We start from the raw sequence: 13,323 nt of genomic DNA, 5'->3' as shown, positions 1-13,323 counted from the left end.
TTAAAAAAAAATAGATCGTCTTTCATTTAAATGTCTGGAAGAGCAAAACAATTTAAATGTCAAATGATATTCCCGTTGCCTTTTTTGAGTTGATCTAAATGTTACCGATTGTGTTAAATGGGCATATAATATAGTCTCATATCGATCGCAGGCACCTGAATCGAATCAAATCGTATCGTGGCAGACTGTGATATCAGCAAATATCGTATCGTTGTCCAAATAATCTATATCGTATCGTGATGAAACTGGTGATTCCCACCAGGCCACATGAGCGGATCGGCGCGGCCGAGAAATCCGCTCTTCGCTCTTTAAAGCTTGGTCCGCTCCGCTAATCGATCATGTTGACCCCGCCCCCAAGTCGCTCTCCGCTCGCTCCCCGCTCACCTTGAATCGAGCCCCGCGCCAGATCGCTCGGCAGATTTTTTTTTTTTTTTTGGAGCATGGTGTAAATCAGCTCAAACTACAACAGTCTACACCCCCTGGGCCCCTTAACAATTGTTTGTATTGAGCCGCATTGTAATTGTACCCATTCTGCAATGTTAAATAACGTTGTTTATCCATCCACTAGCTCTATTAAGCGATGATAGGCTAGCCGAGCCACAATGCTATGGTCGCTGCCATTAACGTTAGCATGTAAGCTAACGTCAACAACAATGGCGTCGATACGTTTTCTAACAGGAGTGAGTGTGGGCGTCTCTACAGTGACAAAGCCTGAACCGGATATCACAGGTTCACCCTTCTCATTGGTTGAAAATGGCCTTCATGTTTGTACATCGCCATCTGTTGCTTTGGCATTGTACTGCATGTATATTACATCAACAGTGTTAAACCACTGTGAGCGACCTGGAGTGGATTGGAGCGGAGGAGAACTCTCGCTCCGGACGTCGCGCCGACCCATTTTAAAACCCACTCCTCGCTCACGTCAAAACTGCCCGCTCCGCGCCCCGCGCCGCTCACGCTCCGATCCGCTCACATGGCCTGATTCCCACCCCTAGCACAGCCATGGAGGAAATGCCACTAATTCCCGCCGGGAACGGGTCAGAATGGAGATGCATGTACTGACACATTATATATACAGAGATAAAAAACCTAATAAAAAGCAAATCAGGGGGGGAAGATGGCCTCTCAGCTGAAATAGCTGCAGAAATAGCTGGAATAACGTTCTAATTCCATTTTCCTGAAGTCATTTAGAAATTTCAGAAACCGTGCCAGAAAAAACTGGTACTTTTAGGAAAAGTCATTGAATGACAGAGCTGTAGCTCAACCGAGTGACGAGGATACATTTATTGAAAATGCCTAGGGGTCATGTGACCCCTTGTCGGCTGTGCTAGTGTTCATTATGAGTGGAACTCCTTAACACTGGCTACAGCAGTAGGGTTTATCTCCTCTAAGAATGTGCCGGTGAATTGACAGGTTTGACATTTCCCTGAATCTTCTCTCCCAAGTGCATTTTCTCATGTTTTCTGAAATATGCTCTTGTGATGAATCTCTTATCACACAAACCACAATGATGTGGCTTCTCTCCTGTGTGAATTATCTGGTGTGATTTAAGACTATCCAGTCGACTAAAGCTCTTCTCACACTGGTCACAGGAGTAGGGCTTCTCTCCTGTGTGAATCCTCTGGTGTAATTTCAGAGACGACGGTTGACTAAAACTCTTCTCACACTGGTCACAGGAGTATGGCATCTCTCCTGTGTGAATTCTCTGGTGTGATTTCAGACTACCCCGTTGACTAAAGCTCTTCTCACACTGGTCACAGGAGTAGGGCTTCTCTCCTGTGTGAATTCTCTGGTGTGATTTCAGAGTAGACCGTAGACTAAAGCTCTTTTCACACTGGTCACAAAAGTAGGGCTTCTCTCCTGTGTGAATTCTCTGGTGCGATTGCAGATGAGACGGTTGACTAAAGCTCTTCCCACACTGGTCACAGTCCTGTGTGAATTCTCTGGTGGGATTTCAGACTACCCAGTTCACTAAAGCTCTTCTCACACTGGTCACAGGAGTATGGCTTCTCTCCTGTGTGAATTCTCTGGTGTGATTTCAGCCGACGCAGTTGCCTAAAGCTCTTCTCACACTGGTCACAGGAGTAGGGCTTCTCTCCTGTGTGAATTATCTGGTGTGATTTAAGACTATCCAGTCGAGTAAAGCTCTTCTCACACTGGTCACAAAAGTAGGACTTCCATCCTGTGTGAATTCTCTGGTGTAATTTCAGAGACAACGGTTGACTAAAGCTCTTCTCACACTGGTCACAGGAGTATGGCTTCTCTCCTGTGTGAATTCTCTGGTGTGATTGCAGATGAGACGGTTGACTAAAGCTCTTCCCACACTGGTCACATGAGTAGGGCTTCTCTCCTGTGTGAATTCTCTGGTGTGATTGCAGATTAGACAGTTGACTAAAGCTCTTCTCACACTGGTCACAGGAGTATGGCTTCTCTCCTGTGTGAATTCTCTGGTGTGATTGCAGATGAGACGGTTGACTAAAGCTCTTCCCACACTGCTCACAGGAGTAGGGCTTCTCTCCTGTGTGAATTCTCTGGTGTATTGTCAGACTATGTTGATGAGTAAAGCCCTGTCCACACTGGTCACAAAAGTAGGGCTTCCATCCTGTGTGACTTTTCTGGTGTGTTTTCAGATTACTCCGTTGACTAAAGCTCTTCTCACACTGGTCACAGGAGTAGGGCTTCTCTCCTGTATGAATTCTCTGGTGTGTTTGCAGAGAACTCTGTTGACTAAAGCTCTTCTTACACTGGTCACAGGAGTAGGGCTTCTCTCCTGTGTGAATGCGTTGGTGTTTATTGAGACTCATCTTTGAACTGAAGCTTTTTCCACACTGGTCACAGGAGAGACCTTTTCTTCCATCCAAGCCGACCGCTATCTGGATGGAAATAGTGATGGAGAAAAGTGTCAGAGGAAGGTTGTTTCAAGCAACAGTTTCTGGAGCAGGAGTGGTTACATCATGGCTGTGGTTAAAGTCAGTTCAAATTTAGTCCGGGACTAAAGCCCCTTTAGTCTCAGGTTATGTTTCACCTTCGTCTTTTCTCCTTTTATTTGGAAGCAACGTATGTCAGAACCATATGCTGAATACCTCTTCACCTACGACTGAACTCCTGTACATGTTGCTGATGCAACTAAAGATTATTTTGTTATTGATTAATCTAAACTGTAACTGAGGGGTACAATTCCCTGACTGTATTACTAGATATGATACTTACTACCACTACCTTTGTACTTAATATTCGGCCACCCAGTACACGGCATAAATATATTATCATGAACACTCTCACGTAGATGAAACGGATCCAACACAAATGTACGAATTAGAAACAGGTCTTTATTGCCTACACAGCGATGGTGTGTAGACTAAACACTTAATCACATTTATGAATTGAAATAGTATGCACTTTTATGGCAAGGAGTATTCGTCGGTATATCAATAGATAATATCCAATCTCTGAAGGCGCAGGTGGTAAATATACGACCTGGAATAGTTAAGGAATAACAGCAATGATACTTTAATGATTATAGGCTGGATACACTAGAGGGGGTTAATCCGGTCGCTTGTAAGCCGACAGGAGTAGGAGGGGGGGGGGGGGTAGAATCCAGCTGCCTCGTCCGGCCAAGGGTATCCCAGGAGAACCCACTGTAGTGCCGTTCAATGCGCCGGCGATCCTTGGACCACAGATGAAAGCAGGTGGACTCTTTGTGGGCCGGCTCTCTCCGGTCCACGGAGGAGAGATGTGGAGAGACCTCGTCTTGCAGAGCGTCTCCTCACCTTGTGTCCTCTCCAGGGGGGGGGGTTCCAACACACGGTAGTGTCGGGGGTCTTTATCCATAGAATAATCAAAGTATCCAAAGCATAATCCGTGCCTGGGAAGGCGGGCTGTCGTCGGTAGAATAATCCGGTATACAGGTCCACTCGCTCGTCGGCTCTGGGGCTCCTCGGGTGCAGCTTCACATAGGGTCAACCACCCTGGGTAAGCAGCCAGTTCTCTGCCCGAAACGATGGGGTACTGACTACGGTAGTATTCTCACCGCACGAAGCACTATATATTAACAGACTATTATTAGCTTAATAGACTACGTCCAACTCGACGATATAGTGCCAAATATGACTATTCAAATATTAATATACACGATGTCTCAATACCGATGGTAGGCGAACTTGGCCTTACTCCCACACGTGGCATCGCGGGGAGGCTTTACGTCTGTGACTCTATTGGAGGGTAAGAAACTGGACTGAAAAGAAAGTCCTACTTTAGTAGCGCAGTATATATACGCACTATGAACAAATAGTCCCATTAGTGGTGCGGTAGCCAAATTCCTACGCGGAACTACATTTACATTTAGTCATTTAGCTGACGCTTTTATCCAAAGCGACTTACAAGTTCTGTACGACAAGCCATCAGGAAGGGCACAACTCTATCAGCTGAGCAACAATGTTCATCAAAGTGTTGAGTGCTACAGTGTAGGTTAGTTTATTAGGACAAGTGCATGACAGTACGGTTAGTTAGGGTTAGATTTTTTTTTTTTTTTTTTTTTTTTAATTCAGATAATGGTTGAAGAAGTGCGTCTTTAGTCGACGGCGAAAGATTGGACGTGATTCGGCTGTCCTAACTGGGGTGGGTAGTTCATTCCACCATTGTGGGGCAAGGACTGAGAATAGGCGACTTCTCTTTGATGACCCTCCCGGAACTAGGACTTGTTCGTACATGTCGAGCGGTACGTTTGAACTGGGTCTGAGGGGTATGGCAGCCTGGCACCAAGGTCTCGACCAATAGTAGAATGGAGACTATTATGGGATGTTCAGTAGGCTAGAATGGATATTCAATGCATATTGTACAAGGAATATACAAGGGATATCAGGGAATATTAGAGAATATACAAATACAATTAAATATATATATATAAATAAATATATATATTCGGTTTAATCTGGCCCTTCACAACATAAACGATTATTTTACCAGAAAAAAACAACAATCGATTCTATTTGCAATTCAATATTTCACTAGTATCCTCAGGTCACATGGGTAGTATCCTCAGGTCACATGGGTAGTTGCCTCTTTGACACCACTTACTGAATACCCAGAGTAGGAGATGAGCCATGAAGTTTATTTATGTCTGTAAATGCTGTGTGGTGTAGATTCCTACTAGGATGGGTACCGAACCCGGTACGTCGGTACTACAGAGTACCAATTAATAATAATAAATTGTATTTGTATTGCACTTTTCGTTCACTAGGATCCCAAAGTGCTACAGGGTTAAAACAGTTAAAAAAAATATAATAATTAGGGCGGCTAGGTGGTGCAGCGGACTAAGCGCTCGTCACCAAGCGTCATACTGGCTCAATTGGCAGAGTCAGCGGGAGGGAAGCCGGTGGCGTGGTATTCTGGTCGTTGTAAACAGCGACTCCTACAGGTCGGTCAGGGCGCCTGCACAGCGAGGGAGGGAGATGGTGAAGGTAGTGTGACATCCCACGCGTTACACTTCACCAATGACAGTCCGCGCTGGCAGGTGAAAAGAGGCTGCTGGCTGTCTCCTATGTCTCGGAGGAAGCATCTGATAGACTTCAGGGCTCCCTAGACCGACCAGTGGGGGGCACATGCAAGCAACGAGCGAAGGGGAGGGGGGAATTGGCATAACAACTAAATTGGATGGGAGAAAAACAGGGCTCCCTAGACCGACCAGTGGGGGGCACATGCGAGCAACGACCGAAGGGGGGGGGGGAATTGGCATAACAACTAAATTGGATGGGAGAAAAACAGGGCTCCCTAGACCGACCAGTGGGGGGCACATGCGAGCAACGACCGAAGGGGAGGGGCGAATTGGCATAACAACTAAATTGGATGGGAGAAAAACACAGAAAACAGGAGAAAAAAAAGTAGATAAAAAATAAATAAAAATTAGTAAAAAATAAAATGCAGAATAAAAATAGAACATAGTTAAAAACATAGTATAAACAGAAAATGAAAGACAACAGCACAAGAAAAAGCTAACAGTCAAAAGCCTTTTGAAACATAGGTTTTCAGGCCTGCTTTAAAGGAAAACTCCAACATTTTGGGAAATTAGCTTATTTAACATCTTCCCTGGAGTTAGACAAGAAGATACACACCTTTTTTGTCTCTGTGCGTGCATTTAGCTTTGGGAACTGGAAGTGGGGGATATCAGGAGCCTGATGTTCCCTTACACCAGGGGTGTCAAACTCATTTTCACAGAGGGCTACATCAGCATTATGGTTGCCCTCAAAGGGCCAAAGACGTATAAATGTTAATGTAATGTAAAATAAATGTAGCTACACATTTACATATTGTTAAACATGGTGTTTCTGTATTTATTACTTATTCAAGTTATACATATTGCATATTCATTTGCATAAATGTAAAAATATATGTTAGCTTATGTTATTTTAACAAATAATTTTTGTTTATCAGAACCCCATATTACTCCACCAATCAATGATCAAACCATTCAAGTAAATAACAAAGAAGAATATCATCAAATACAAGCTATGACATTAAGTTAGTTCAAAACCTTTTTGTCACAGTCAAGAGGGGCAGAACTAACAACTGTGAGCTGCAAAGAACACGTGGGACAGATGTAGCAGATGTTACAAAAACTGACAGAGAAAGAAATCTAGCGACAGCAATCTTGTTATCGTATTTTACTGCCGCGGTTTTGCACATATTTTAATACACTTTATTGTATATTAATTATATAGTTATTGTCTCACCACAGTTCGCCCTTTGCTTTTTATTAGCTTTTTATTAGTGTATTCGTGCCGTCTCTTGTGGGTAGACAGACAGGCAGCATCTATTCGAAACGCAACCGGTTCATGCGTTTTGCGAATCTGATACAGGCAGGCAACTCCGGTGTCAGGTTACAAACAGAGTGGTAGATATGATAGGCTGCGATTGGTTGTCTGAAAATGCGCTTAGCGCATGGCTCTGAAAAGTTCAGAAAGTTTCAACTTTAAACGCTGGGTGCTGCCGCACAAAAAAGCTGAAGGCGCTGAAAAAAGAAGCCGACTGCAGCGCATTTCCTATAGGTGGCAGCATGCGGCCGCATAAGCTCGCTCCCCATTGGGATCAATTGAAAAAAGACGCTTGCGGCCATAAAAATGCGGTAAATGGACGCGGTCCCGTAGAACAGTGGTTCCCAAAGTCGGGGTCGCGACCCAAAGGTGGGCCGCGAGCAGCCACGGGTGGGCCGCGAGATGATTTAAAAATAATAAAAAAAAATATTTTTTTTATTTTTTATTTTTTTTATTTTTTTGTCAGGCCACTGAACTTAGAAGCAGGCCAGGACAGTGTTTCTAGTTGTATTCTAAAATTCTATTCTATTGTATTCTAAAATGTGACTATATGGTTTTATATTAACTTAATAAATAAACAAAAACGAAAAATCTACTTATTTCAACGAACATTTCAAACTAAATAACAGATTATGCACATAAAACGCTGAAAACAACCGAAGCAACAATAGTATTTTAATGAGGCTATTATTATTATCATTATTATTTTGCAAAAAGTTAGCCCTCTCATAAATAGCACATATAAATGAATAACTAACTTGAACTAACTTAACACTTTGGTTGCCTAAGGTTAAATTAATGATATACCATAGATTGCCAGCGCTATTTGTCTATGGAGAAAGTCCCCTTCTTTGCAGGGCTATAACTTTTTTAATTCTATTGCTACATTGCCATTATTAGGGCCCATTCAAAGTCCTATATGTATTGTTCATTGTGTAGCAACGTTAAACTTTTTCATTCACATATTCATAGTAAAGTATGGTCTAATGTATAAGTATGTTTTCATCTCTTTCTGCAGCTTTCTCCAGAACGTGATATATAGCCCCAAATGCATTATATTGATGATGAAATACAGTTTGATGGCAATCAGCGCAATATAAAAAATTCCAACTAGACGTACTTCTAGAAGTTACTACACGTCATCTGATGTTGACCGGATGGGCGAGGGGGCGTTTATAATTCCGTGGGCAGCGTTATACCAATCATCTAATGTGGGTCAAATGTTGATAATATCAGTTATTATCGAAGACGGTAACGTTACACGCTGAAACTCACCCCAGTCTCCGCGCGCCGTTGGGCGATCATCGTCGAGTAGAAATTTTATCATTATGGGATATATTATTACCCGGTCCATCTCCAGCTTGTATAATGGTATATACGTCCAAATCATGTTGTTTATCGAGTTATTGGCAATCGATCGCTATGTAGTGTGACGAGCTAGAGTGCCGGAACCTATACCGAGTGCCCGGAAGTAATATGGCCGACCAGCAAAACCTCTACTGCGCTTCCTGTTAAGCGGTTGCGCCGATCGGCCACCAGATGGCGCTCCTGAACCGCCAGAGAGCTCAGTGGGTCCTGCTGGTGGATCTCAGGCCAGCGGAGGGACATTATGAATCCGATCGCAGATTTTTGAAATATTGATATAAGGACGCTGTACAGCGTCCCCCGGCAACTTTAGCATGGCCAGCAAAGACGTGAGAAGACGTGTCCCGGCACTCAAAGTGTTAATAGGATTGAAGTGATATTTGGCTTAAAAAATCGGTCGCCTGGCAAAAAAAAATAAAAAAAAAAGCCTGACGATGTGCATTGGGCCGCGGCTCTCTGACGCCTTATTTTCTGGGCCCTGGCCTGAAAAGTGTGGGAACCCCTGCCGTAGAAGACAGCCGGGGGCAGTTTCTTTTCACAATCTAATAAATTTTTCACAATTTTCACTACTGTTGCTATTTTTTACATAAATGCTACACCAACGCTGCTCAACTGCTGCTTAATGTTCTTTAAAGTTTAAGACTCGCTACAGTAGATTAGTTCCCAGACACCTCTCTGGAACTTAACTCACTAGCGTAGCCACCTCCATAAGTGGACATTAGCCCGCGGATAAGTCCCCCTGTAAAGACTACTGTGGACATCTACAGACTAGTGATATGTCCCCCTGTAAAGACTACTGTGGACATCTACAGACGATATGTCCCCCTGTAAAGACTACTGTGGACATCTACAGACGATATGTCCCGCTGTAAAGACTACTGTGGACATCTACAGACGATATGTCCCCCTGTAAAGACTACATCTACAGACCAGTGTCCCCCTATATAAAGACATCTACAGACGATATGTCCCGCTGTAAAGACTACATCTACAGACCAGTGTCCCCCTATAAAGACTATTGTGGACATAGATAGAGTAGTGTCCCCCTGTAAAGACTACTGTGGACATCTACAGAACAGTGTCCCTCAGTAAAGACTCACTAGCTTAGCCACCTAGCCCCATAAATGGACATTACCCCGCGGATATGTCCCCCTGTAAAGACTACTGTGGACATCTACAGACGATATGTCCCCCTGTAAAGACTACTGTGGACATCTACAGACAATGTCCCCCTGTAAAGACTACTGTGGAAATCTACAGATGATATGTCCCCCTGTAAAGACTACTGTGGACATCTACAGACGATATGTCCCCCTGTAAAGACTACTGTGGACATCTACAGACCAGTGTCCCCCAGCAAAGACTACTGTGGACATCTACAGACCAGTGTCGTACTCGAAACGAAGAGAGACGACGATACCATGGACACCAAAGGTGAAAGAGAGGCTGTCTAGTCGACTAACAAGCTAAGCTAACACAAGGCCCAGCTAAGCTAACACTAGCCCCAGCTAAGCTAACACAAGGCCCAGCTAAGCTAACACTAGCCCCAGCTAAGCTAACACTAGGCCCAGCTAAGCTAGCACAAGGCCCAGCTAAGCTAACACAAGGCCCAGCTAAGCTAACACAAGGCCCAGCTAAGCTAACACAGTAACAATAGCCCCAGATACAGCGGTACCAGCTAAGAAGATACTAGCTCCAGCTACAGAAGGAAAACTACCGAAATATACCAGATAACAGTAACGAAAATAGCCATTGGAATGAACGTGGAGCAAGACCGAAAACAAATACGAGAGAGAAAGAGCTAATGGCTGGCTATGCTAACTAGGCTAACATCAACCACAAGGACGATAAGCAGCAGCTGTGGACGCTGCTAACAACACAGTATGAGGAGAACTCCCCTCAAACACTCTTTACATGCAGCTAGAAAACACATTTCAGTCTCTACCTGACGAGCCTCCATCACCAGGAGGACGGGGGTCAGATGTCGGTCCCACTAGAGACACGAGCAGCACAGAGGAGCAGCAGCAGCAGCAGCAGCACGACCACACTCACTGCAGGAAGGAAGCGATGATACTGATGCGACGTTCTTCTTCTTCTTCTTTGAAATGCCCGGCAGCGTTAGAGATCCCCTCCCCCAGTCACCTGGGAATGCATATGGTAATAAGGCAGGGAGGATTCAATGTTTCACAGCTTCTCTCTCTCTCGCTCTCTCTCTCTCTTTCATTCCAATTCAATTCAAATGGGCTTTATTTTTATTGTTATACGTTTACATTGCCAAACAAAACAATCAAAACAATCAAACAAATGTATCAGTACTAAATACCTATATGTCCCTATGCCATAAATGTCATATATGTTGTGTATGTCATAAATGTCTATATTAATTGAAAATGGGGGACCCTGATGGAAACAAGACAAACGTCTTTCTCAGGTCTGCATCCCCTTAACAATTGTATGTATTGAGCCGTACTGTATTGTACCCATTCTGCAATCTGTTAAATAAAGTTTTCATTCATTCATTCATTCATTCATTCAGAAGGAATTTCTTGTATGATTGACAGTCTTTACAGTCTTTTCTCTCCCTCTCTCTCTCTCTCTCTCTCTCTCTCTCTCTCTCTCTCTCTCTCTCTCTCTCTCTCTCTCTCTCTCTCTCTCTCTCTCTCTCTCTCTCTCTCTCTCTCTCTCTCTGATTGTCTCTAAAATGTAGGCAATATCTTGAGCACAACTGTTTCTTTAAACCAGGAAAAAGAACACATCCATAACCAAAAATGGACGAGGTAAATCTATTCCTGAATTTTTCCTCAAAGATTCAGAATCACAAATTCAGATATTTACACAAATTTTATATTTCTCGTAAACCTACTTTTCATTTCCTATAAAATGATAGCCATGTTTCCGGCATCACATAATATTCCCAGTTATGCTTTGGCGCTATAGACAAGCACTATAGGCCTAATGTAGGAAGACAATGTTACACATGTATTGGTTAGTCTGTTGATGGAGGAAACCCTAACTATTTACTAGGGATGTCCGATATTATCGGCCGACCGATATTATCGGCCGATATCGGCAGTAAAATGTGATATCGGAAAATATCGGTATCGGTTTAAAAAAAGAAAAAAACAATAACAATATTTGTTATATATATATCCAGTGAAATTATTAGTTACCTGAAATTATTCCGTTTTTGGGGGGGGGGGGGGGGGGGGTTGGGGGGAACCCTGCATATATCGGTATCGGTTGATATCGGTATCGGAAATTAAGAGTTGGACAATATCGGAATATCGGTATCGGTAAAAAAGCCAATATCGAGCATCCCTACTATTTACCAATAAGAAGTACTTTAGTTGAGGACAACTCTGCCTGTAAACCAACACTATACACTTGTTATTCAAAGCACCAAGAGAAATAGTGACCCTGCTCTATCAGTATACGCTTGTTATTCAAAGCACCAAGAGAAATAGTGACCCTGCTCAGGGCCAGGACTTGACATGGACCACACACATAGACAGTGTAGTGAAAAAGGCACAGCAGCACTTCTACTTCCTTCGGCGCCTAAGGACGTTTAAAGTGAGTCAGAAGATCCTTAATAACTTCTAGTCATGCACAATAGAGAGCTTCCTGACTGGTAACATCACCTCCTGGTTTGGGAATAGCACCGCACACGACCGCAGCAACAAAAAAACATCACATAAGGTCGAACATAAGACAGGACAAAAAGCAATAATACTACATATCAGACAGGCTAGTGGTTGTTCATGGGGAGGGGCCGTTACATTTGATCCTTATTACCTTTAGCAGAAGTCAGATTGTGTGTGTATGACATATTCTGTCCATTTCGTCCAGATCCGGTAGAACTTTTCCTGTTGAATTTTTATTGAAAATGACATCTTTTCCATTATGTCAATGTCATGAGTTACGTCTATCCAATCGTCTACTGTGGCTGCCTCTGATTTGAACCATCTTCTTGTGATAGCTTTCTTGCTTGCTATCAGAAGCATCATTATCAATTTATTGTCATTGAAGTCCCATTTATCGTAGGATATGTTTCCTAGGTATAGGCCAGGGTGTCGAATTCGATAGAAGGGGATGTCAATCAGCTGGATTCGCCTGTTCGAATCCAGCTCACAGCTCCGGGGTTGTCACCAGCTTGGCTGGCCGTCTGCACTAATACAATTGGCTGTATTAGAGGGTGGGAGAAGCTGGCGGGGTGGGTCCGGGTCGTTGTAAACAGCGACTCCTACAGTTCGGTCGGGGCGCCTGCTAAGCGCGGATAGGACTTGAGGGGGATAGTGTGGTCCTCCCACACGCTACGCCCTCTCGATGAGAATCCGCGCTGCCAGGTGAAAAGAAGCGGTGATTGGCTGGACGTGTGTCGGAGGAAGCACGTGGTACTCGTGGTAGCCTCCACTCTCCCAGATGATCTGACTGTGGGGGGTAAGTGCGCAGCGACCAGGAAGGGACTGGGAATTGGCATACGACTAAGATTGGGATGGGAGAAAATCGGAGGAAAATGGAGGGGGAAAAAGATAAAAAAAAAAAAAAAAGGAAGGGGATGTCAATCTCGAAAATGGCTTCTAGGTTCTTATGTATCTCTTGCCAGTATGGTACCAGAGTTTGGCATTCCCAGAATATATGTGAATGATTAGCTTTGTTTAGCCCACAGGATAGCCAGCATTTTCCCCGGTCCCCTGGTGTTTTTTCTGCCATGGGGTGATAAAAAACCTTACTAGGTTCTTCCAGCCAAATTCCCTCCAGTTGTTAGAGCCTGTTGTTTCCCATTGTTGTGTACATAATTGGTCCCATACCTCTCCTGAGATTGACATATTGCATTCTTTTTCCCATTTCTCCTTTATGTACATTGTGTTACCTTTTTCTGTATTAACTCGATCCATAGTAAGTGTCATAGTATTGTTAACTGACTACAAGAGGAGTTGTCATACGTTACAACATGTTTACGACAGTTACAGTAAGTGGGAGTGGCGCGAGAGGTAGTCATGGTTGGGATTGATGTGTTGTGGTTTGTAATGCGACCCCAATTGCACGACACAGACAGGTATTCAGAGTTAGCCAAAACCAAGGGCGTATTTATTAAACAACAAAAGATGCAGGACTGTTCCTTTAAGGAAAAAATTTACGTGAAGAAAAA

The sequence above is a fragment of the Notolepis coatsorum genome (assembly GCF_963971535.1).
Source record: "Notolepis coatsorum genome assembly, chromosome: 8".
Taxonomy (NCBI): Eukaryota; Metazoa; Chordata; class Actinopteri; order Aulopiformes; family Paralepididae; genus Notolepis; species Notolepis coatsorum.
This window is presented reverse-complemented; position numbering follows the sequence as displayed.